Source organism: Octopus bimaculoides, chromosome 1 (assembly GCF_046866305.1).
Source record: "Octopus bimaculoides isolate indiv1 chromosome 1, ASM4686630v1, whole genome shotgun sequence".
NCBI classification, from domain to species: domain Eukaryota; kingdom Metazoa; phylum Mollusca; class Cephalopoda; order Octopoda; family Octopodidae; genus Octopus; species Octopus bimaculoides.
In genome coordinates this window covers 131,097,822-131,121,181 of record NC_142928.1, presented here as the reverse complement: position 1 = coordinate 131,121,181, position 23,360 = coordinate 131,097,822, and the positions used below count along the sequence as shown (strand labels likewise).

Genomic DNA, 23,360 nt, shown 5'->3' with positions numbered 1-23,360 from the left:
AGAGTAAAATAATGGGTTTAATCTGTAACATTACTTACTACAATTACATTCTTTTATTTATTATAGTAGTTTTAGGTGATTTTTTTATTATATTTAATAAAAAGAAAAGAATTGTTATGGTTTGCAGTTTTTATTCATAACATTTCGTGCTCTAAGTCCAAACTTCAAGGATTTTAACTTTCTCTTTCATTCCTCTGGGGACAATAAAGTAATAAATATAATGGGGTTCATTCAGTTGATTATTCCTACTACCAAACAAATTGGTGGCTTTGTACCAATATGAGGAATCCTTATGTAATTTATTGATTATTGATATAATAATAATTACCACACACAAACACACACAAATATATATGTATGTATATGACAGGCTTCTTTCAGCTTTTGTTTATAGCCTGAGGTTATAGTAGAAGACACTTGTCCAAGGTGCCACACTGGAACCATGTCGTTGAGGAGCAAGCTTCTTAGCACACAGCCACCTGTGCCTATATATATATATATATATATATATATATATATATTATACACACACACACGTGTGCATATATATACACACACACACATACATAAATATTTATGTTTGTGTGTGTGTGTGTGTGTGTGTGTGTGTGTGTGTGTATATTACATAGGAGAATATTGTAGTTTGCTTGAAGCATTGTGTATTATTTGTAAAGAAGTTTTGAATGGTACAACAATCCACTATAATATAAAAAATGGACTATATACCTGTTGTAATTTAGTTATCTATAGTCCGATGATATTTCAGAATACAATTCCTTCTTCAAATATTCTTAGATGGAGTCGCTGCTATAATCTGTTTTCTTTTTTTGGAAGCGTCTCAGTACTGAGACGCTTCTGAAAAAAGATTATAGCAGCAACTCCATCTAAGAATATCTGAAGAAGGAATTGTATTCCGAAATATCATTGGACTATAGATAACTAAATTACAACAGGTATATAGTCCATTTTTTGTATTATAGTGGATTGTTGTACTATTCAAAACTTTTTATTCTTTATATATATATATATATATATATATATAGTTGATGTCATATGAATTTATAAACTTTCAAGAGAAGGTAAAATAATTCTGTTTTTAGGACAGCGGATCTTGAAGCACATAAAGCAATAGATAGTAACATAAATATTGGGTTGAAAAATACTCTGTGGATAGAAAAAGTTGAGGGCTACCAAAAAAACCAATATTTATATACTGTTATTTATAGCTCTATACACTTTGAGATTCAATGTTCCAAAAACAATATATTTGCATATGTGTGTGTGTGTGTGTGTGTGTGTGTGTGTGTGTGTATGTGTGTATATAAACTAGGGAATGCAAATAAAATGAACTCCAAACAGATGCATCAACTCAACATCATAATCATTAATGTATTATTTGATGGAATAGTCTTCCTTGTTTCACAACAATGAATGTCCAACATACCCTACCCACTCCCCACACTCATGCAAATGTATGCATTTTTAAGTTATACCGAGTTTTACATATTCATAAGTAACTGCATGTTAATTAAGAGAAAGACATAGGAAATGAAATATGTAATTTCAAACTTTCAGCTGCACCTGTGGCCATCTTCAGAAGGAGATTATTAAAGAATATGGTGCATTATCGAGTAAACATTCACAATAGTTTGCGATATTCAACTAAAGAATAAATTATATAAATACTCTTCAATAGTTATGAGTATACTGGTATGAAGTAAGAATAAGAGTTGATTGGTGGAGAGTTGATAAGTAGGTGAGGATAACTGTGCAGTCATGTCAAAGTTGATTGGTAGAGAAGTAATACGGAGGTGGGGATGATAATATAGTTGATGGGAGGAGTTAAAATAGAGAAGCAAAAGCAAGTGTGGGTGTGTATATATGTGGGTGGATGTACATATGTGTGTACTTGACACTTAGGCAATGTATACATAAATACACAGAAAGATAGGTATATAAATCAAAATATATTTAAAGGTACGACTACATGTATATGATTAAAATTATTACATTTGTAGCTTGGACCCTGAATATGTTATGTTGTGTGGTGAGAGAGAGTTGTATGTGTGTGAAAGAAAGAAAGAAGGAAAGAGAAGAGCATGTGAGAGAGAGATAGCAGTATGTGTGTGTGTGAGAGAGAGAGAGAGAGAGAGAGAGACAGCAGTGTGTGTGGATGAGAGAGAGAGAGAGCAGTGTGTGTGTTTGTGTGTGTGTGAGAGAGAGAGAGAGAGAGAAAGCATTGTGTGTGTGAGAAAGAGAGAGAGAGACAGTAGTGTGTGTGTGAGAGAGAGAGAGAGCAGTGTGTGTGTGAGAGAGAGAGCAGTGTGTGTGTGTGAGAGAGAGAAAAAGAGCAGTGTATGTGTGTGAGAGAGAGAAAGAGAGAGACAGTGGCAGAAAGAGAAAGAAAAACAGTGAGAAAAGTAGAGAGCCGTGTGTGAGAGAGAGATGTTTGTGTGAAAGGGAAAGGGTGAATAAAGGAGAGAGGGAACGAATAGGGAAAAGAAAGTGAGTCATAGGTTTCTAAGATTGTAATCTAAACTCGCATGTTAAGAATTAAATTTGAATTCTCCATCTAAGAGAATTATCATCACTGCATCCTGTTGGTAGCTCACCATTTAAATAAAATTCAAACATTTCATGAAATAAATGTGTGAATTGCATAAAATTCAACAAGTAGATGTGTAATAAAATATTTTCTAAAGTCAGTTTCCACAATTATAAATTGAGTGAATTACTTAATACATTTTTTTTTTTTAAATAGCAAATAAAAAGTTATCTCCATCAACATAAATGAAAACATTTAAATTCTCAAGACAATTAAAAGAAAAATAGTTAGAAACTCACCTATCAACAGGTATGTAACGGCTGTTAAATTTTAAATCTAAGTGACTACATAGAGATGTTGTTGGAATCAATAAAAAAATAATTTTAAAATAAGGAATTCAGTGGAAGATACAAATCATAGGTAGCTAGTAGTAAAGTAGAAATACTTCATTTTGTTGGGTGTAAACAGTGTTTTAATCCTTCTTTTGTTTTTACTGAGTATGTTGTCGTTGTTCTTTCTCTGCCTTCTGTAAGAAACGATCCACCGTTGAATGTGCTGCCGTGTTTACAGCTGGTTGTTGACGCAAGATATTAAAGAAGGAATCGGCTAAATATATCCCCATCTAGTCATCTCTATTATGGCTCAATCAACTGTTGTGTGTTGTAATGTACTGATTCCATACTGTTGCTATGGACACATTTGCTAAAATCAATACAGAACAAGTGGCAGCTATGATAGAGAGAGAGTTGAAGAGAGAAAAAGAATTGAAGAGAGAGAGAGAGAGAGAGAGAGAGAGAGAGAAACAAGGAACAGGCGGTGACAGCAGGGTGGTTGTGGGAATAAAAGATGCACATGACAGTAGTAATAGTAATAGCAACAGTAGCAAGTCCCATTTTATTAAACATGCGCACACGGTAGAAATACTAATGATGCTAATAGAAAAAACAAAGAAACAAAAAAAATATTATAAGAAAAAATTAGAAAAACAAAAAAAGAAAGAAGGGGTTGGGGGTAATCTTGCTGATCATTAAAGCTGACTGAAGCAACAGTAATATTACTAACAGGAATAACTATTGCAGTAACTGCACAACATATCACAGAGATAGACAGAACATTTGAAAAATATATCATTTACCATACACATTGAAAATATGGGATCTGCTTTGATAAAATGCTTCCTTTCATTTAGTGAGCATTCGGAGGTAAACTGTTCAAGTTTAGTTAATAATATAACTATATTCGTGCAATTAAAATTTCAGTAGTAGTTGTGATTTCTTAACTCCCTCTTCTAGTAATCGCATTTACTATTTTTGTTTTGTTTTTTTGCTGCCAAACAACACTATGTAAGTTACTTGAAGGGCTCTCTTCTAACCAATGAAGTGCATTAGTTTTCTTAATTACATTTCCATTTAAATATGCTTACTAACTTTCTAAAAGATTTTCTTACTTTTCTTCTATCATTGTTAAACTCTTAAAACAGCTTCATTAAACAGACACAGGTGATCATCAACTGATTTAACCCTTGTACACTACTGGTATGTATGTATTTTGTCAAAACTAGAAGGAGAAAAGTTAGTATCTAATCAAATCTAAACTCAAAGCTGTGAAAAAGCAATACTGTAAAGATAGCAAGAAGCATCTAGTGCTCCATTACCAACCTCATCTGTTTTAACTACCAGAAAATAATGTGACTTTATTCCATTCCTGTTTGTTATTACTGCTAGCACTTCAACTGTCATCATGCTAAAGTAAGATTTAAAACACCTGAGATTATCACTAGTCATAAAATATTTTATCATTTACATTTAGATTAGATATAACAGGAATTGGTTGGCGTGTGCAAGAACAAGGACTGCATTCATACAAACATGTGATGCATATGGAGGACAACAGATGGGTAAAGAAATGCCAGGATATCCATGTCAAAGGAAATTGTAAAAGGGGAAAACTAAGGAAGACATGGGCAGAAGTGATAAAAGCTTACCTCAGGATGTCTAACTTTAAGAAGTAGATGACAAAGAAAACACAACAAATAGTGAGACACTATGTTGGAAAGAACCTATCCAGCCTATGCAAGCATGGAAAAACTGATATAAAACAATGATGATGATGACAACAATGATGATTTAAGTTTTGAACCCACCCTGAAACAACTAGCCAGTTATCTGTTTTAACAACTACAAAACACTTTACCATTCTCCACTAGAAAATGTGTCACTTATTTCCCTTACAGAAGCTGAACCAGTAAAGCACCCGAGTGTGTATATTTAACCTAAAGGTAAACCTCAATGCTGGTTAAAAATTAGTCTGTGGCTATATCTGTAGCCCCAAAATGTGTTTTGCTAAATTATTCACAATAAATTTTCCCACTATCCACAATAAATAAATTTAACACTTATATCACCTGAAATTGATCAAATCATTTATTTACACACAGGTTAGAACTACCATCTCCTATCATCTTACTTGCCACTAATACCCTTTAATATAGTAACCGATATTTAGGCAGCGAGCAGCCAGAATTTGTTACTGCACTGGGCAAAATGCTAAATGGCATTTTGTCCATCTCTACATTCCAAGTTCAAATTCGGCTGTGGTTAACTTTGCCTTTCATCCTTTCAAGGTGAATGAAATAAGTACCAGTTAAACACTGGGGTTGATGTAATTGACTTATCTCCTCCCCTGAAATTGCTGGCCTCATGCCAAAATTTAAAATCAATTTAGTAATCAATACTCTTTATCAACTATAAGACACTTTTTATTATCACAATTAATAACCCACTCAAAAGAAACTTACTGTTTACATCCCTAACCTAATGTGAATATCTATTACCCAGAAGAAAACTTTTTCTATAAGCTGAGATATTACTCAGTTTATTACCTACAAAAACAAAAAAAGCATCCTTTCAGAAAAATATTCAATAAATTGAGGGCAGTAGTCAGCACAGTCAGTACTCCAGTGATATTTGTGATATTCAAATCCCAGATGACTGGGTGTGATTGGGGAAGATTTCCAGAGACTCAACATCACCTGAGGCTGCCGATGATGGAGAGCACTGGTGGATCTGGTAGGCTCTATACATGATGATGTCTCTGAGACCACTAACCTGGGATGACCTCAGCCTCACCAAGCAAGAGCATGAAGCAAGCAGCTGCAAGCAAGTCCCATTAAATCTTGCTAGGGTCATGTTTGCCTTTCCTCTAACAAGGCTCAATAAAATAAGTAACAGTCATATATTGGAATTAATTCAATTGACTGAGCTCTCCCAAAAATGGCCTTCTACTGCTTGATACTCTTCCTGTTGTCAACTTTCACCTGTATCTAAGCAAAGTAATATTGCCCTATGGCTGGACATCTTTTCATAAAAGACTGAAAACGAGAGATTTCACTTGTATAATGAGGACATTTGTTTATTACAAGATGTCAAAACAAAGAGACACAAACATTCACCCTGCCACACACATAAAAGCACCCGTGCAGTACCATGTAAAAGTGCCCCATGCGGTGCCACATAAAAGCACCCAGCACACTCTGTGAAGTGGTTGGCATTAGGAAGGGCATCCAGCCATAGAAATCATGCCAAATCAGACTGGAATCTGGTGCAGCTCCCCAGCCTGCCAGCTCTGGTCGAACTGTCCAATCTATGCCAGCATGGACAACGGACATTAAATGATGATGATGATGATTATATATGCAATGGGGATAAATTTGAGTAACTGTCACATCACCTGGAAGACATGCAAGATAAGGTAGACCACCTGAGAGAAACTTCACGGCGAGTGAGCATGATATATATATATATACATATATATATACACATACACATCATAGAATTTCTTTCAGTTTCTGTTTACCAAATCCACTCACAAGGCTTTGATGGCCCAGGGCTAGTAGAAGATACTTATATATGATGCTGCGCAGTGAGACTGAACCCAAAAACACATGGCTGAGAAGCAAACTTCTTAATCACACAGCCATGCTTATATAGATCTGACTTTTAAAACCAAATAGTGAAAATAATAGATGTATTTCAGTTTTAGACTTTCTCAATGAAATATATTTTCCTTAGTTGGCAAGACTAAGTGTGTTCAATATTTATGGAAATAGAGAGAACATGATGCTTATTATAAATATAATGGGGGAGGGATGTCTTGAGGTAGCATTCTTTATTCTATGTATCTATGGAGGAAGTTTTTGTTCTACTAATTGCATAGTTAATTGAAGATTTTGCAATCCCTGTATTACATATGTGAGATCTTACCATAAATGTTAGGGACTTCATGACTAACCACTACTAGCATTGCAGATTAAGATGTAAACTCCATGACCAAACACATGAGTCAAAGTCACATATTCACGATTAGTACTCCACTTTAGCCCTTTAACATTCATATAACTCTGTCAAATGTAATGGTCCTTTATTCACATTGTTTTGAATTAATCATGCATGGCTGTGTGGTAAGAAGCTTGCTTCCCAACCACATGGTTCAGGTTCAGTCCCACAGTGTGGCACCTTGGGCAAGTGTCTTCTACTATAGCTTTGGGCAGACCAAATCCTTGTAACTGGATTTGGTAGACGGAGACTGAAAGAAGCCCATCATATATATATATATATATATATATATATGATGGGCTTCTTTCAGTCTTGTGAATGATTAAATTTACAGACTTATTCAACTGTTCTAATATATAATGATAAAATAACTGAGTAGACAAGGTATTTGACAACTATGCCATGAGTTCAAATCTAGTTGTAGCATTTTATTGTTTTTCCGGACAATAAACTTTATTCTATAGTTCTCCTAGCTGTCAGGAGCTGATAGTAGATCATCTGGGAATGTTACTTGTAACAGACTAAGATTTAATCCAAATTAGGTTTAGATTTCATCTAGAGAATGTCATAAAACCAGAAATACACACTGGCTGAAAAGACATTTAGTTATTTAGCTCAGACCAGTGGTTCCCAAACTTTTTTTACTCACGGCACACCTTACAAGAAGTTAAAATATTTTGGCACACTTTGTACATAAATTCTAAAATTTATTCAAAAGAGCTTTTCTACATAAACTATAAAGTGATATACAGATAATTAAAGATACAGAAAAATTGCATGTACTCACTCTTTATTCAATATTTGAAGCAAAGTTACCCATGAGAAACATGTGCTTGATGTTTTTTGGAAATGTTTTCAATATTGGGATGTATTTGAGAAAGACAAATCCTCATTGTTTCTTTGATGCAACAGAGCCTCTTTCTTTTTTGGATTTGATGTTATTGAGGATTGAAAATCCCAACTCACATAAATACGATGTGGAAAACTGCATCAAAATAGATGGAGCTTTTTTTTTTACTACTGAGGGGGTATTCTCCTATAATAGTATTCCAAAATGTATCAATAGGTAACTCAGCATACTTGATTTTAAGTCTGTGATCACTGGACATAAATGCCAATTCCTCTTCTTCACATATTTTCAGATCAATATTAGATGGAATTTTTATGAAGGGATTCTGAACCCAATCATACTCTTCTGTGTTCAATGACAGAAAATAAAAGTTTATTTTTTTCTTCCAGATTTGTCAAATGTTCAAATACAATAGGAGTCATTTTTTTATGCACCTTTTACGTATTAAGGGAAACATTTCCAAGTTACCACCTTCAACTCTATTTTTCCAAATTACAACTTTCATTTTAAATGAAACCAGCTGATCTGTCAAAGTGAGAAAGTTTTCATCTCTACCTTGCATACTTGTGTTGACACTATTAAGTTGTGCAAATATCTCTGTTAAATATTCCAACTTGGAACCCCAAAATTCACATTGTAAACATTCTAAGTGTTCATGTTTTTCTTTAAAAATGTATGCAATTCCTTCTGGAGTTCATATATGCAATGTAGCACCTTACCTTTTGAAAGCTGTTTGACTTTTGTGTGTAAAAGTAAGTGCTTGTGCTGGGAATCCATATCAACACAAATTTGTTCAAATAAACAATACTTCAATGACCTTCTTTGAATATAATTAACCATTTCAACAACTTTGTATAATACTTGTTTTAACTCAACTGGTATTGTTTTTGAAACTAGTACCTCCCTATGTAGAAAGCAATGAGAACATATAACATTAGGATTTTGCTGTTGCATGAGCAATACAAAACCTTTAATAGAGCCTATCATAGATGGTTCCCCATAGGTACATATTCCAACACATGAATTCCGGGATAAATTCCGTTTTACAAGGTAGGCAGATAAAATGTCAAAAATATCTTGACCTCTTGAAGTGAGTGGCATTTCTTCGCAACAACAGAACTGATTTATGATTTGGTGCCCAGCGTCACCTTCCTGGCACTTGTGCCAGTGGCACGTGTAAAGACATTCAAGCGAGATCGTGCCAGTGCCACTGGACTGGCTCCTGTGCAGGTGGCACGTAAAATACACCATTTTGAGCGTGGCCATTGCCAGTACCACCTGACTGGCCTTCGTATCGGAGGCACGTAAAAGCACCCACTACACTCTCGGAGTGGTTGGCATTAGGAAGGGCATCCAGCTGTAGAAACTCTGCCAAATCAGATTGGAGCCTGGTGTAGCCATCCAGTTCACCAGTCCTCAGTCAAATCGTCCAACCCATGCTAGCATGGAAAGCGGATGTTAAACGATGATGATGATGATGATGATGTTACCATCAATAAAGCATATAAATGTAATTAATTGTGCTTTGTTACTAATGTCAGTTGATTCGCCAACCTGTAGAGTAAATTCTGAGTCCTGAAATTTGTTCTGTACATTTTCCTCTATATCAGCAGATAAATCCATAATTTGCCTATGGATTGTATTATTTGAGAGCAGAATCTTGCTTATTTCTTGCTCGGCTTCATCATCTAACATGGTTTTAACCATCTTTCTTCAAGCAGGTAAGATAATCAACTAAACTAAAATATGCAATTTCATTTGTAGTACAATCATTTCGGCTATCTCAATAGATGCGACTTGAGCCTTTTCAGAAGCATTCATCCTTTTTTCAAAATAATTTCTTTGTTTAGATTGCTGTTCTAGCAGTCTTTGGAAATAATTCAGATCTTTACATTGAAGATGTGAGTGTTTAGTAGTAAAATGTCTTTTCAACTTGCTGGGCAACATGCCTTCATTAGACATCTTTTACCACAGTGGAAGAGGTTGATCCTCATTGCCAGTCCAATGAAATCCAAACTTTAAATAGCTATTGCAATATTTATGACTGGGTTGAGCTTTCGCATTATTATCACTACACTTAGTTGCTTTTGATCAACGTTCACTTTCAGATTCATAATCATCACAGTTATGTTTCCTCTTAATAAACTTTTCCATTTTATGGATAATTTAGTCTGTTAATATGAATTGTCTTGCACAAAGAGCATAGATGACTAACAGAGTCAAACTGAGACTGCAACAAGTGACCAGTGAGCTGTGAAAAGTGGCAGCGTATCACATATTATCAGACACTTTTGAGAAGTCTTTCAAAACTAATTGAAAAAAGATGAAAATGCTTGTCACTGTATGAATGAAAAAAATTGAAATACAGCCACAATACTGGAGGATGTACTAAAAGATTTAGTTCAACATCGTATATTTTAGTTCAATAGTTTATTATTGAAATGAAAACTGCTGAGGCTATGACTGAAATAAACTGAAACATAGTCGTGCACTGAATGTGTTCATAAGATGTCAATTTTGACGATAGATTGATGCTAATTTAATTCTTATCCTTATGAAATTTCAGATTCAAAATCGAATTACAGTATCATATCATAATTAGCCTAAATGAATTGAATGACACAATCACCTCTCATTCTTAGTTGCGAAATTAGTGTTTAGTTTTTTTGCCAATTTGACATTTATATATTAACTTACTAGAGAATTTTGGTTTGTATTTTTCATATTTTGAAATGAAATCTTTCTTTTTCAAGGCGCACCTAGTTACATCTTGCAGCGCACCAGTGTGCTGCAGCGCACCAGTGTGCCGCAGCGCACCAGTGTGCCGCAGCGCACAGTTTGAGAACCACTGACTTAGACCAACGTTGAGTTGGCTAGATGAAATTTAGGTATTTCTATGAACTTTTGTTGTATAAGATTTTTACTATAAGATGTCCTCCTTAACATTAAATATTGAATTATGACATACACTAAATATTGAATTATGACATGCTTTATATCTATTTTCCAAGTAGGTTTATTGCGGCAAGTAAAATACTCACACGCACACACACACACACACACACACACACACACACACACACACACAATGATTATTATAATAAAGCTTCAATATGTGATCATGTGAGTTAAAGCAGCACTTTAACAACAATGCAAGTCCACCATTGTAAAATACCAAATACAAGAAAATGTAAATTCAATGTCTTCTTTATTAAGTTTTGTTTTCCCTCTTTCCTCCTTCCCATTCTTTCTTTCTTGTCCAAATACATGATTGCTTTTGTTTAAACTAACTCTAATGCCTAACTAAGCCATTCTAGTGCTTAATTCATTTAATATAGTTGATATCATACCTACTCTATTTCTCAAATTAATACATACCTCATTTATTCTCCTTTATAGTATTTATTCCATCCTATTCAATTGATTCATGCTTAAACCAATTCTGATGTGCAAAGAAACACATTTCATTCCGTTGTAAACTGGTTGAACTGTCCAGATAAATTGAAAGAACAAGAAAATATATCTGGAAGAAGAAATTAAATTTCTCCAATGCACTCCAAGTAAAATAGCAGCGAAATTATTGTTTGCCGTATCTCTAGTGTGAAAGTGCTTTTATTACATGGTTTATAATTTCACAGAATCTCACAGATGTAATCATTATCAATGTGATGGGGATGTTTATGAGAAGGATGCAGCTAATTATGGTGATAATAATGATAGCCATTGTATTTATGAGGACAAAGACAATAACGATTGTATATAGTTTTAGTATTTGTATTAATGATTTCAATGGTAATAGTGACAGTGATAGTTTTGATGGTAGTGGAAATAGTAGTGAGAGAGATTTTGATTAGAATGAAGAAAAGCAGTGAAAGCTACATGATGCATTTTTATTTGGAAGATTGCTGTGAAGACTGCTCCTTTGCAACATGTGCCAATATGGGATTTCTCCAACCTCCATTCTGTGAAATCAGGTATTTCTCAGAGTTTATGTTTTCCACACCATCCCTTCTGCACATCACTGACCTTCTCACTGCCACCTGTGACAACACACATACTCCTTTTCAGATGATACTACACTTCTCTCAAACATATCCTGCACAGGTATCATATCATGCTTCACACAACCGAGACACATTAATCATTTGTCTTAGAAAAGAAGCTTTGAAAACATTCTCAGATGGGTTCATGTCAACCTAATCTCATTCAACAACACACCAAAACAGACACTACTCATATCAATGAAGCTTTACAGCATCACACTCTACATGTGATCAACACATAATTAAAATCCTTAAATTGGTTACAAATGTTATGTTTAATGATCTCTGACAGCATTTCATAGTGACAACAACATAACTATAACATGAATATAAGAGAAAAATATCCAAACACCTGTTGCATAAAAACTTAATAGTAAAGCTATAGCATTGTGACCTTTTGCTATACATATATATATATATATATATATATATATATATATATATATATATATATATTCATAGGAATTAGTCATTTAGAAAGTCGGTGTAATTTTAGAGGTGTTGTTTTAATTCATTCAATTTTCTGATTTACTACATAATGTATGTTAGTAACCAGCATCTATAACATAGCCAAGACTGCTTCTTCAAACTGGGCCTTGAAACCTCAGACCTTACCTCTCCCCATAGCACATATTTACCTTATTTTACAAATTCTATCAACTGATTTTTGTTGATGCAAATCATCACTAGTTTCCTTGAGTTCTGGCTTTTGTTTCTTTTGCTTCATCCCAAACATTATTTTTCATTCAAAACCAGAAAATACTTCAGCTTGAAACAGCTGATGATCCTTACAAGACACAAACTTTTTACAGTGCATTTAAAGAAGGCCATCTAACTGATTGACACATTTTTACTGACCACAAGTCTACTGCTGTAGTGCATTTTATCTTCTCTCTGTCATTTCTAACCTCTCAATTAGTAAACCATGTATCACACCTATCTCATTTTTTACCTCTCTCATGCTTACCATGACCAATGGTCCAATGACTGAAACAAGTAAAAGATAAAAGATATTTTCTTTAGGACTGCTTCAGAATTATACAACCTCATCTTGGCGTTAGGAAGGGCATCCAGCTGTAGAAACTCTGCCAAATTTAGATTGGAGCCTGGTGTTGCCATCCGGTTTCACCAGTCCTCAGTCAAATCGTCCAACCCATGCTAGCATAGAAAGCGGACGTTAAACGATGATGATGATGATCTAGGTCACAACCGTTATGTTTGTAACTGTTACAATTGAGGAAAGTGGAAGAAATTTTGAAAGTAAATTTTGATCTGCAACATCAAAACACATCAGATACAACATTCATCTTCCAAATGTATACACACAGCAGTACAATTGTTCCCAGATCCAGACAAGTCATAAATGGAAGTCTATACATTTACTTACTTTGCATACAAGTGACTGTATTAATTTCTATACAGCACTTGATAGCCAAATTTTCCTCAACTCACTCCCTACTATTTTTATTAAGAAGGCCCACATTATTAGATAATGCTTACCGAGATGTACAAAAAAAATTCTTTTGATTTATGATCTAGGACTTAGCAACAACACCAATATAAATTGTATTTCTAGACATTACTGAAGGAGATGGCAAATCTCACTGCTCAAACAGATATATATATATAACAAAACACTGTAGACACTGTAGAAGGTGGGATAGTGAGGAAGATGATAATGATGATAATTAATATAATGACAATATAGGGTTACATAGGCTTTGAACTGTAGCTGATAGTCAAGTAAAATAAGTCGTTGTTAAACATAATTTGGAAAAATAAAAAATGAAAAGAAAAGACTATATAGTAAAACAAGTAAAACAAATAAAACTGAAATTCAATCTAAGTGATAGAAAAAATGAAAGACAGAAAATTGCCATTGAACCAGTTGTGAAATTTAATCCATAGATAATGGCACTTCCACATCCATCTATAGAAAAACTGATTGCATTACAATCACTGTAAAATGGCTGTTAAGTGTTTGGAAAAATGATACTAAAGCAGCCAGAATCATTAGAAAATGCGAAAATTGCTTAGAATACAGATTGTTAACATCTAGATTCAAGTAAATCTATCAGTTAACTATCTCCAGTCAGAAGAGTTTCTAATAATCTTTTCTACTCTAGGCACAAGGCCTAAAATTTTGGGGGAGGGAGCCAGTCGATTAGATCGACCCCAGTATGCAGCTGGTACTTAATTTATCGACTCTGAAAGGATGAAAGGCAAAGTCGACCTTGGCGGAATTTGAACAATGAACGCAAAGACAGACGAAATACCGCTAAGCATTTTGCCCAGCGCACTAACGTTTCTGCCAGCTCAACACTTTAGAAGAGTTTCTAATGATCTAATAAAAAGTGAGACAATTGCTAACATAGCTGTTGGAATCTGATTGACATGTGATTTTTCTTATATATATTTTGGGTCAGGAAGAAGGCACAGTACCCATGATCTTCTTAGGCCTCCTATGACTGGTCAGATTTGTGTGGTCTATGTTCAGTTTGAAAAGCTTCAAATTAATGGCTGAAAGAAAATGTAGGAAATTCTAGAAAGTTAGCACCCTGGAGAACAAAGAATGGGATTAGTAATTAATGCAAGAAATGGAAAGGGAGACACTAAATAATCAGAGGAGGACTTGAATAGAGGTGGCATAGTACTAACAAGTTTTGAGGAGCATAGATTGTTGTGGTAGTAATGGAAGAGACAAAGTGAAGAGACAGTGCATTGAGTGTGTCGGCGAGATAGTTCTTGTCAATCAATCAATTGGTTGTGTTTTGGATACAGTCTAGAATGCATGTGTTTAGTATATGCCATTGCAGATAGAAACAGTATTCCATAGTGAATTTCATTTGGGCTTTGTAGAGAGTCAGTAGTGATTTCTGCTGAAATATTTTCTGGCTTTGAAGAAAAGGATAGTCTTTATGTTACATTGTTTGCTATGGGATGAAATGAAATTACAAAGGGAGACCATAAGTAACTGTAAAGTGTAGCATTTATAGTGGATTTGAGGGTTTTAGTTGTGTTTACCAAGATGAGGTGGAAGACTGTTCACTTGATCTCTGCACTGAGTGTCTGTACTTTTGTGCAGTTGGAGAAACAAAATTATTGTCTCCACTGGAGAATGTTTGAGGTTTCTGTTCATGGATGTAGTGACAGGATTATGTGTAAAGGACGTAATCGTTCTATATGCAGAAGGTTGAGGAGGAGAGTTGAATGATATTATCACCAAGGGAATTGATGGCAAATAATTTGTTGAAGTATTGGAAGAAACACACATTGGGGGACAACAGAGTTTATGGAGTGTAGATTAGATAGAGCCCCATCTACACCAGCTGTAATGGTATAGTCTAACAGGAAGCTTCTAATTCAAGAGACTAAAGTCAGCTGAATTCATAGGCAGGTAGTTTAGCTGGGAAATTTTCATGCCTTACCCATTCATTAGCCTTTCTGATATCAATTGCAGCAATGATTTTCCATGAATTTGTCAAGGATGAAAGACCACTAGTGAGTGTTAGAGAATAGGTTTCAGCTAGATCTGGTATTAAGGAAGCTGTACTAATGAGCACTGAGGATAAATACTGTCTCAAAGCATTGATCTCGGATAATATGGCTATTAAAGTTAATAGTGGGAAGAGTTAAAAGAAATTTCTTTTTTTAGAGATCAAACTAACTGTAATATATTTCCAAAGATTAATATATAATCCTGAAGATGGGCGCTGGCTCTGAGGTCTGGAGTATATTGTCTGAGTGTAATACAAGCAATACTGTAAAAATTAATGGTTTTGTTGGTTTGGAGTGACAAGAGGTGGCAAGATTGGTGGAATGTAAAGGAATGTTTTAGTGGAATGTAAAGGAAAATTTTGCTGACTAAATACAATATGTGATTGAATACAAAATGGGTAGCAGATGAGAAAGATTTCTTTGTAAGAGAACTGCATATGGAGCCACACTGGCTGAAAAGTGGTAGATAAGAAGATTCCACAAAGTGGACAGATGGGTATCTTTTGATTGATAAATTACTGAATTATCACATTTTCAGGATTAAACATTTTTCTGGAACATGGACAAAAGATATGAAACTGTAAAATAGCTATTCATTTGTTCAATTCTAGAAAAGAGAGATGCATATATGGAAAAACATGACACTGGAAAAAACAAATAACATACCAGTTAAAATATAATTATAATACCTAATTAATCCTTATCAATCCTACTTATTATTTAATGTTGCTTTTGGGTGTATAAGCCCAATGCAATTCTAATTGCATTAATTTGTCCAGTTATTGTTGAATAAATGCCTAAACCTTTGGATGCTCTGCTCTGATTACATATGTAGGGAGAATGAGAGATAAATATTTCTCCTTTTCCATGACGGGTAACATTTTTGATGAACTAGTACTCAAACCACTTCCTTTGCAATAAAGTTTCTTCGTTATTTTGTCTAAGTTTAGGCTTAACAGTGTAAAATCAAAATTTTTTTAACTACAAGGATATGAAGAAGATATTGTGGGTGAATAGTTACAACTAACTCAACTGAGCAGTTAAGAACAAGCAAATGAGAGTGTTTTGTGTGCTGTTGTATTATCTCAAGAAATAGCAACTAAATTTCTCTCAAATCACACCCTACTGTCTTAAAATTAGCAGGATACATTGGATAATGTATGCCCTAGATGCATTATACCTTTGGTTAAAGGTCTGTTCAATTAAAGGTCGGTGCCCTAGATCTAAATAATAACAACCAGTTAAGAAATAATTGTATAATCTGGAATGGTACTGAGAAAAACTAAAAGTCAAATATGGAAAAATCAAAATGAAATTAATATCAAACAAGAATGTGCAATATACATCATCTCATAGTTATGCACTAGAAATGTTACAACAGGCAACTATGACACTGGCTAGCCATGCTCTATAACAAGAAGCAACATATTATGTCATACAGTATAAAACAAAGGTAGTAAAATATAGACTATCAGATGCTTGTGTTAGAAATATAGGAGATGATCATGGATCGTGTATTAATAGCAAGGTATAACACAAATCTCATCAAAGAGAGATACTGCTGTCTAGAAACAAACATTGACAAATTATTTAGCAACAAGAAAAACTAACATCAAAGTTGGAAAATTAAACATCCAATGAGAAACAGTTACACATCATTCCCATGAGTCTTTCTTATAATAAAAATGGCAGCAACAACCAACACTTAAAGTGTTTCATCCACAAGATAAAACTAAGACTGTCTTGAAATGTTGAAAGACTGAGGAAATTTATTGTTTCAAACAAAACTTACCAAACAAATCAATATATAAAACCTTGAGTATTCTGTCTGCCTCTCTCTCTCTCTCTCTCTCTCTCTCTCTCTCTCTCTCTCTCTCTCTCTCTCTCACCCTCTCCCTCTTTCTCTCTCTCTCTTTCTCTCTTTCTCCATATTCTGTTCAGAAAATACAAAATGAACACCCACAAAACCATATAAATTATTATTATTCACCTCATAGAGAAAGCTTGTATGGCATTTAATGTGATACATAATGCAGCAATGTTTTTAAATTCAATTCTAATTTTAATATTCCAACCAAAAAAATCTGGCCATATTGCCTTACAGTTATCTTCCTTTCTCCATTCCCTAGAGAAGGAGGAGAAAAAGAGAGGATAAGAGACAGAGATAGTAGGTAAAAGAACATTAGAAAGAAAAAATCAAAGTGTAATAGAAAGACATCTTATATTATAAAAGAGAAGTGGATCTCTGTCTGTTTGTCCATCACAACATCTATGAGAGGAAGGGAAAGGAGGGGAGGAATCAAATTATATATCACAATGCATTTTTAGAAAGGGAGAAGAAAAAGTTTTTGTTGAGAGAAAAATATAGTGAGAGAAAGAGAGAGAGAGAGTGAAAGATAGAAAGAGAGTGAGAGAGAGAGACTGTTGTCACCATAGTAACTAACAAGACTTTCACTACATAGCAATCTACTATTAAAAGGTATATGCATGATTAGCAAATATATTTAACAGCAGCATTGCAACAGGTAAAGACCTAGTAGGGAATAAGAGACACATTAAGAGAAAACCATAGATAGGGAGACTCTCAAATAGAGATAGAGAGATATACATACATTGGTAGAGAGCATGTAAAGGAAAATGTAGATGTTAAGAGAGATATATATGTAGAGGCAAAGATATAGAAATAGGGATGTAGACAGGGAAAGAAAGAAAATGGTCATGTATTTAACAAACCATAGAGTTATGGTTTCAAAATTTTAATACAATAGCCCTTTCTGCAGTGCACAAACTGCATCTTTGTTATCTAGTGACATAAATTTTGCTTTTTTTCTCTAATTTTCAAACTAATAGTGTAGTCAATGCTGTTCTCTCTGAGTTACTAGGAACAGTTTAATGAAGTGTATGATGTCTTTTTCTCTTTACTACTAAAGAAAGTGGTATGATTGATATATCTTGTTTGAAAGATCCTTCAAATTTCTCAATGCTTCAAAGGAACCAAAACAAATTTACTTACTTTTTCACTTTCACAAATAAACCTCCAAACTCAGCTGAAAATAGTCAGCATTTGTGTGGTATTGAGGTTATCATGGCTGTCCACTAATCAGAAAAACTGTCCATAAATTCCCATGGGTGATTCACAAGAACCAAAACATTTTTCCTCACTTTCTTGTATAAATGAAGCTTCTAATTTAAACAACTGAAAAAAGTCAGGGTTACCTTTGGTGTATTGGTTGTTGCAGCGGTCTGGAAATTTCCAGACATGTTGGTCAATTCTCCAAGAGAGATTCTGTATACATTTTTCTGTGTAGAAGTATCTTCTTCATTATATTATGAGTTTGTGCTAAGAGAACATCAATATTTAAGTGAGGATAAATATTACCTCTTGGTATTAATACTGACTTTGCCACTAATAAATATTAGTCTTTATTTTATAAGATATACAAAGTACACATTTACTTGCACACACACATACATCACTTAATAATATATTGTACATATCCAAACAGTATGTGAATATAAGTGTGCACTCATGCATGTGTATCTTAATTACCCTTAAGTCAAAGAAATTATATATCAACCATTCAAGCAAGGTTTATATTTCATAATAAATTGTCTTTCTTTGTTTTTCTGTGGTTGAGTTTGAGCATTTGTAATATGGAAATATTAAAAAATTTTTGGTGATTTCATTCCAGCACATGTTGCTATATATCCAATTAATGGAATTTTCCTGTTTTCTTTTTCATTATTTATCTGTTGCTTATGTACCATCAGTGTTCTGTGTAGTGATAATCCATCTGCCTGATGTAGTTTTGCAAACTTCCACAGCATATTATGACATAAATAAAATTTTGGGAGTTGCAAGTGAAATTTTCTTTCACTTAGAAGACTTATTCATCCTTAAATTTGAATTCCAAGCCTTCAGTAAAGTATATACATGTACCACGACATATATACATACACATACATAGATATACATACATAAATATATATATATATATGCACAGTATATACAGTATATATATATATACATACATATATACATACATATATATACATATATATACATATATACATATATATACATATATACTTATACATATACGTACATATACATATGTATATACATATAAGTCAGTAAATGGTGGGGTTGTGTTAACCGCAAGTGGAGAAATAATAGGAAAATAAAAAATAATAATAAGGCAGAATGCTAAACTGAAAGCATATTTTAATATAAATGTGTATAAGGAAGATTAAAAAGGATTTCTAACCAGCTTCCATTGCATGGCAAATTTTCAAGAAGAGGGAGAGTGAAAATGTTTTTTACAAAAAAATAAAATATAAAATATAAAAAAATAATATATAAAAAAATAAATATACCAATACATTATATTGTCTTTGAGCTTTTAAAGTTCAATGGTAATCCACGTAGATAATTGTTAGAAAGATTAGGATGCATGGAATTAAAAGTTGAGTTGTGTTTAAAAAAAGGGGGCTGAAAGTTTATGTGTTAAGCAGGAAGTGTGATGTCAAAACAGGAAGTGTGTAAAATTTTTATTATGATCACTATGGATCTATACACACAGGTTGATACAAAAACAATACAAACAGGTAGACAAAATGTATGAGTTCTTATGAGTTTTAAAAATTTTTTACGATGTCTTTATATAAAATTTACAATTTAAAATTCTTATAACGTTGACTTACTTTTATTTCCTTTTGAATATTCAGACATACATATGCATACATACCCACACACATATATATATCTATATAAATATATACATATATACACATATATACATACATATGCATACATACCCACACACATATATATATCTATATAAATATATACATATATACACATATATACATACATACATACACACACACATACATACCCACACATACACCTACACACATGTAAATCTATTAAAAAGGGAGATTGGGTCTTTCAACCCGGCAGCCTATAAGGCCCAGCAGCTTGCCTTTTATTTTCTCAATGATTAGTTTGGGTGACTTACACCCACCTTTTTCACTACTTCCTTCCATCTCCGTTCATATACTTTCGCTGACAGGGTTCTCTTTTCCAGCCCTATCTTGCTCTTCAGATGATATCTGAAGTAGAACAGCAATCCAGGGCCGGATATGTAGGACCCTGTCACGATACCTTCCATTCTTGTCCTCCATATACACTCTTTCAATACTGCTACCGTACAGAAAAAACAAGCCTCACCTTCCTTTGATAGTCCAGTTGGCGGTATCATCTTTATCATAGACTCAGCCGACAGCTGTACTCGTCCCAGATGCGACAACACATGTTCTATGTAAATCATCAAGCCGGAGAGCTGCCGACAATGTACAAGAGCGTGCTGGACAGTTTCACTGTCCTGCTCGCATCTTGGACATGTCGGTGGCACTGCTAAACCGTGCCTGGATAACTTTTCGCGAACAGGTAGAGCATTCCTGTAACACTGCCAAGTCAGAGATTTTTGGAAATTATCCAAGTACACTGGCTTCAAGGTCTTACGAAACAGGTTGGCGAGTTGGTTCTCGTCGAACCCCAGAGCCCCTCCTAAGATAGCATCGTTTTCCCCCTCCACTAGCCCTCTGTAGAATACCGAGGTGGTATTCCTGCAGCCAGCCTTGCCTGTCTTGTGGATAGACCAGATTGCCTGACGGCACTCCTTCTACCATAAAGTGAGATTACGTCTTTTAATGAGACCGGGTTTAAATCTTTCCAGCGAGGCCGGTCGCGGCAAGAACTCCTCCGCCAACGGACTCCACACCTTATCACCCTCCAGGTGGCACCAGAGATGTCTCAGCCGCAACGCATGTCTGCGCATCATTAGCCAGGGCATCCCCAAACCACCCTTTAGCGATTCCTGGCAGCACACGGAGCACCTCACAAGTGGCTTTCCCCCCCTCCACAAAAAGCAGAAGAGGAGTTGTACCAGCTTGTTTAGCCAAAAATCGGGGCAAGGCACAGCAGACAGGCGGTAGGTGATTACAGATGCTATAAACATCTGCACCACCTCCGCTCTACCCTTCAAGGATAGAGGCCTTCCGGACCACCTCCATACTATGGCCTCCACCTTGTTTACTACCTCGCTCCAATTCTTCTCTGTCTGTGAGTCTGAACCAAACCAAACTCCAAGCAACTTAACAGGACCATCTGTCCAGTGTCCAACGACACTGGACGATAACGGCCTGTTCCTCCAGGTGCCGAAGCACAGACTGATGGACTTGTCCTTGTTAACTTTTGCTCCTGCCACCGCTTCGTATCTTCGGAGAGCATCTTCTATACGAGGTAGTTGTGCTTCCTTAGACACGATGAGAGTGACGTCATCAGCATACACAGAAGTAAACTTACCGCATCCAATCTCATTAGGGTTGCCATCTAACTTCTCCGGCCTCCGCAGCAATGGCTCCAGGGCCAAAACATACAGGACCGGAGACAAGGGACACTGCCCCTCCTTTGCTGGCTAATTTCCCAACCCTGTGTAAGGTGTAGCGGAGAAGGTGAAGATTGTCCTGGATCGACCTGCCTGGGATTGCACAGGTTTGTGCCCCCCCACCCCCGACAAGCTTCTCCACGACAGCCGTCAACCTTTTAGCTAACACCTTGGCCAAAATCTTTAACTCTACGTTAAGTAGAGTTATGGGCCTAATGTTACTAATGCTATCCCCCTTGCTTGGGTCCTTCTGGATCAGCGTCACAACTCCCCGGCTTACAGAACTGGGAATTCTCCCATTCTGCTGCCAGTTTGCATAGACGCCTGCCAGGATCTCCCCAAACAAGTCTGGCATTAAATGGTAAAACTCGTAGGGCAGACCATCCAGTCCCGGAGACTTTTCCCCAGAGCACTCGTCCAGCACCTCTCTTACCTCCGCGGGAGTGATCAGGCCTTCACAGCATTCAGCCTCACATGCCGAGAGTCGAGGCCCGCCAGCTAGGAAGTCCCTTAAGGGCTCCCTGCGCTCAAGCGGACCACTCTCCCCGAACACCCAAGCAAAATGCTGGTGAAGGGCCTTTTGCATCTCCTCCTGTCCATAGATCCTGCATCCCTGCCCATCAGTTAAAGACTTAATGCAGGACTTCTTGCCCTTCTGACTCTCCACATGGCGAGCCCATCTGGCTACGTTGATACCTTCTCATTTCCCAGCGCGTAACTTAGCTCTGACTCGGCACCCTTCATGTTTGGCATTGAGGTGACGGTACAAGACCGTTCTCGCTGCCGTCACTCTGGATGCGGTGCCAGATTCCATTGCCTCATCTAGACTCTTGACTAAGTCACCCTCTATTCTAGTCCTCTCTAAACTTAGCTGATTACTAAATCTAATGGACTCAAGTCGTATGGCTCTCTTGAGGGCGTGCCACCATCTATTATTAATGATGTTACCACATAAAGCCCTCTGCACTAACTCCTTAATCCGGGTATGGAAAGCTTCACAAGCCAAAATAGACTTGTTCATTTTCCAATACCCGGGTCGCTGTCTATGACACTTATCCATATGTACCTCACACGTCACAAGTTTGTGATCCGAGTAAGGCACAATGCAAAAATGTGGACAGCTAAAACTATTCTTATCTCTTTCCTTAACAAATATTCTCTCTATGTACGATCTGAGTGAGCTGTCATTATTACTCCACGTCCACTGTGGAACGCTCGGCTCATCCAGTCGGTAACGGTCTACTAGATTAAAGCTCTCTAGTAGACCCTTGAGGCAAGAATTTCCTTTCCTATCAGTGGAGCCTACACTATGGACTCGCGCATCGAGAATAGTGTTGAAGTCCCCTAACAAAACTATGGTTTTAGACGTCAATAGAAAGTACTCCAGGTTCCGAAAAAATCCGACTGCCCCTGTCCGTTAGGAGCATAGGCAGCTACCAACCTGAAGGACTGCTTACTTTCATGTGTCACATCTAGGACGACCAGCCTACCTTCTGGGTCCAGAAAGACAGTACGTATCTGTAAATCCAAGTTTTTCTTGATGAGGACTGCCACGCCTGCACCTCCCCTCCGGCTCGGAGAAATAAATTTCTCGTAACCATTGAGGAGGGGCGAGAACGCTTCAGGTTCCTTCATCTT

The 23,360-nt window shown here is 35.8% G+C and overlaps 1 protein-coding gene across 7 annotated transcripts in view; it reads right to left on the bottom strand.

Moving 5' to 3' along the window:
- The window catches only part of LOC106875810 (rabphilin-3A), a 289,512-nt gene that overhangs the window by 193,631 nt on the left and 72,521 nt on the right, over window positions 1-23,360 (bottom strand). For 2 of the 7 annotated variants that reach the window (XM_052970465.2, XM_052970470.2), the window contains exon 1: window positions 2,845-3,002. The exons of 3 other annotated variants lie outside the window; for them this stretch is intronic. The gene's annotated coding sequence lies outside the window, so the exon portion shown is untranslated. Of the gene's footprint in view, window positions 1-2,844; window positions 3,288-23,360 lie in introns of those variants that run through there. 2 more of the 7 variants (XM_052970473.2, XM_052970481.2) reach the window with 2 other exon arrangements.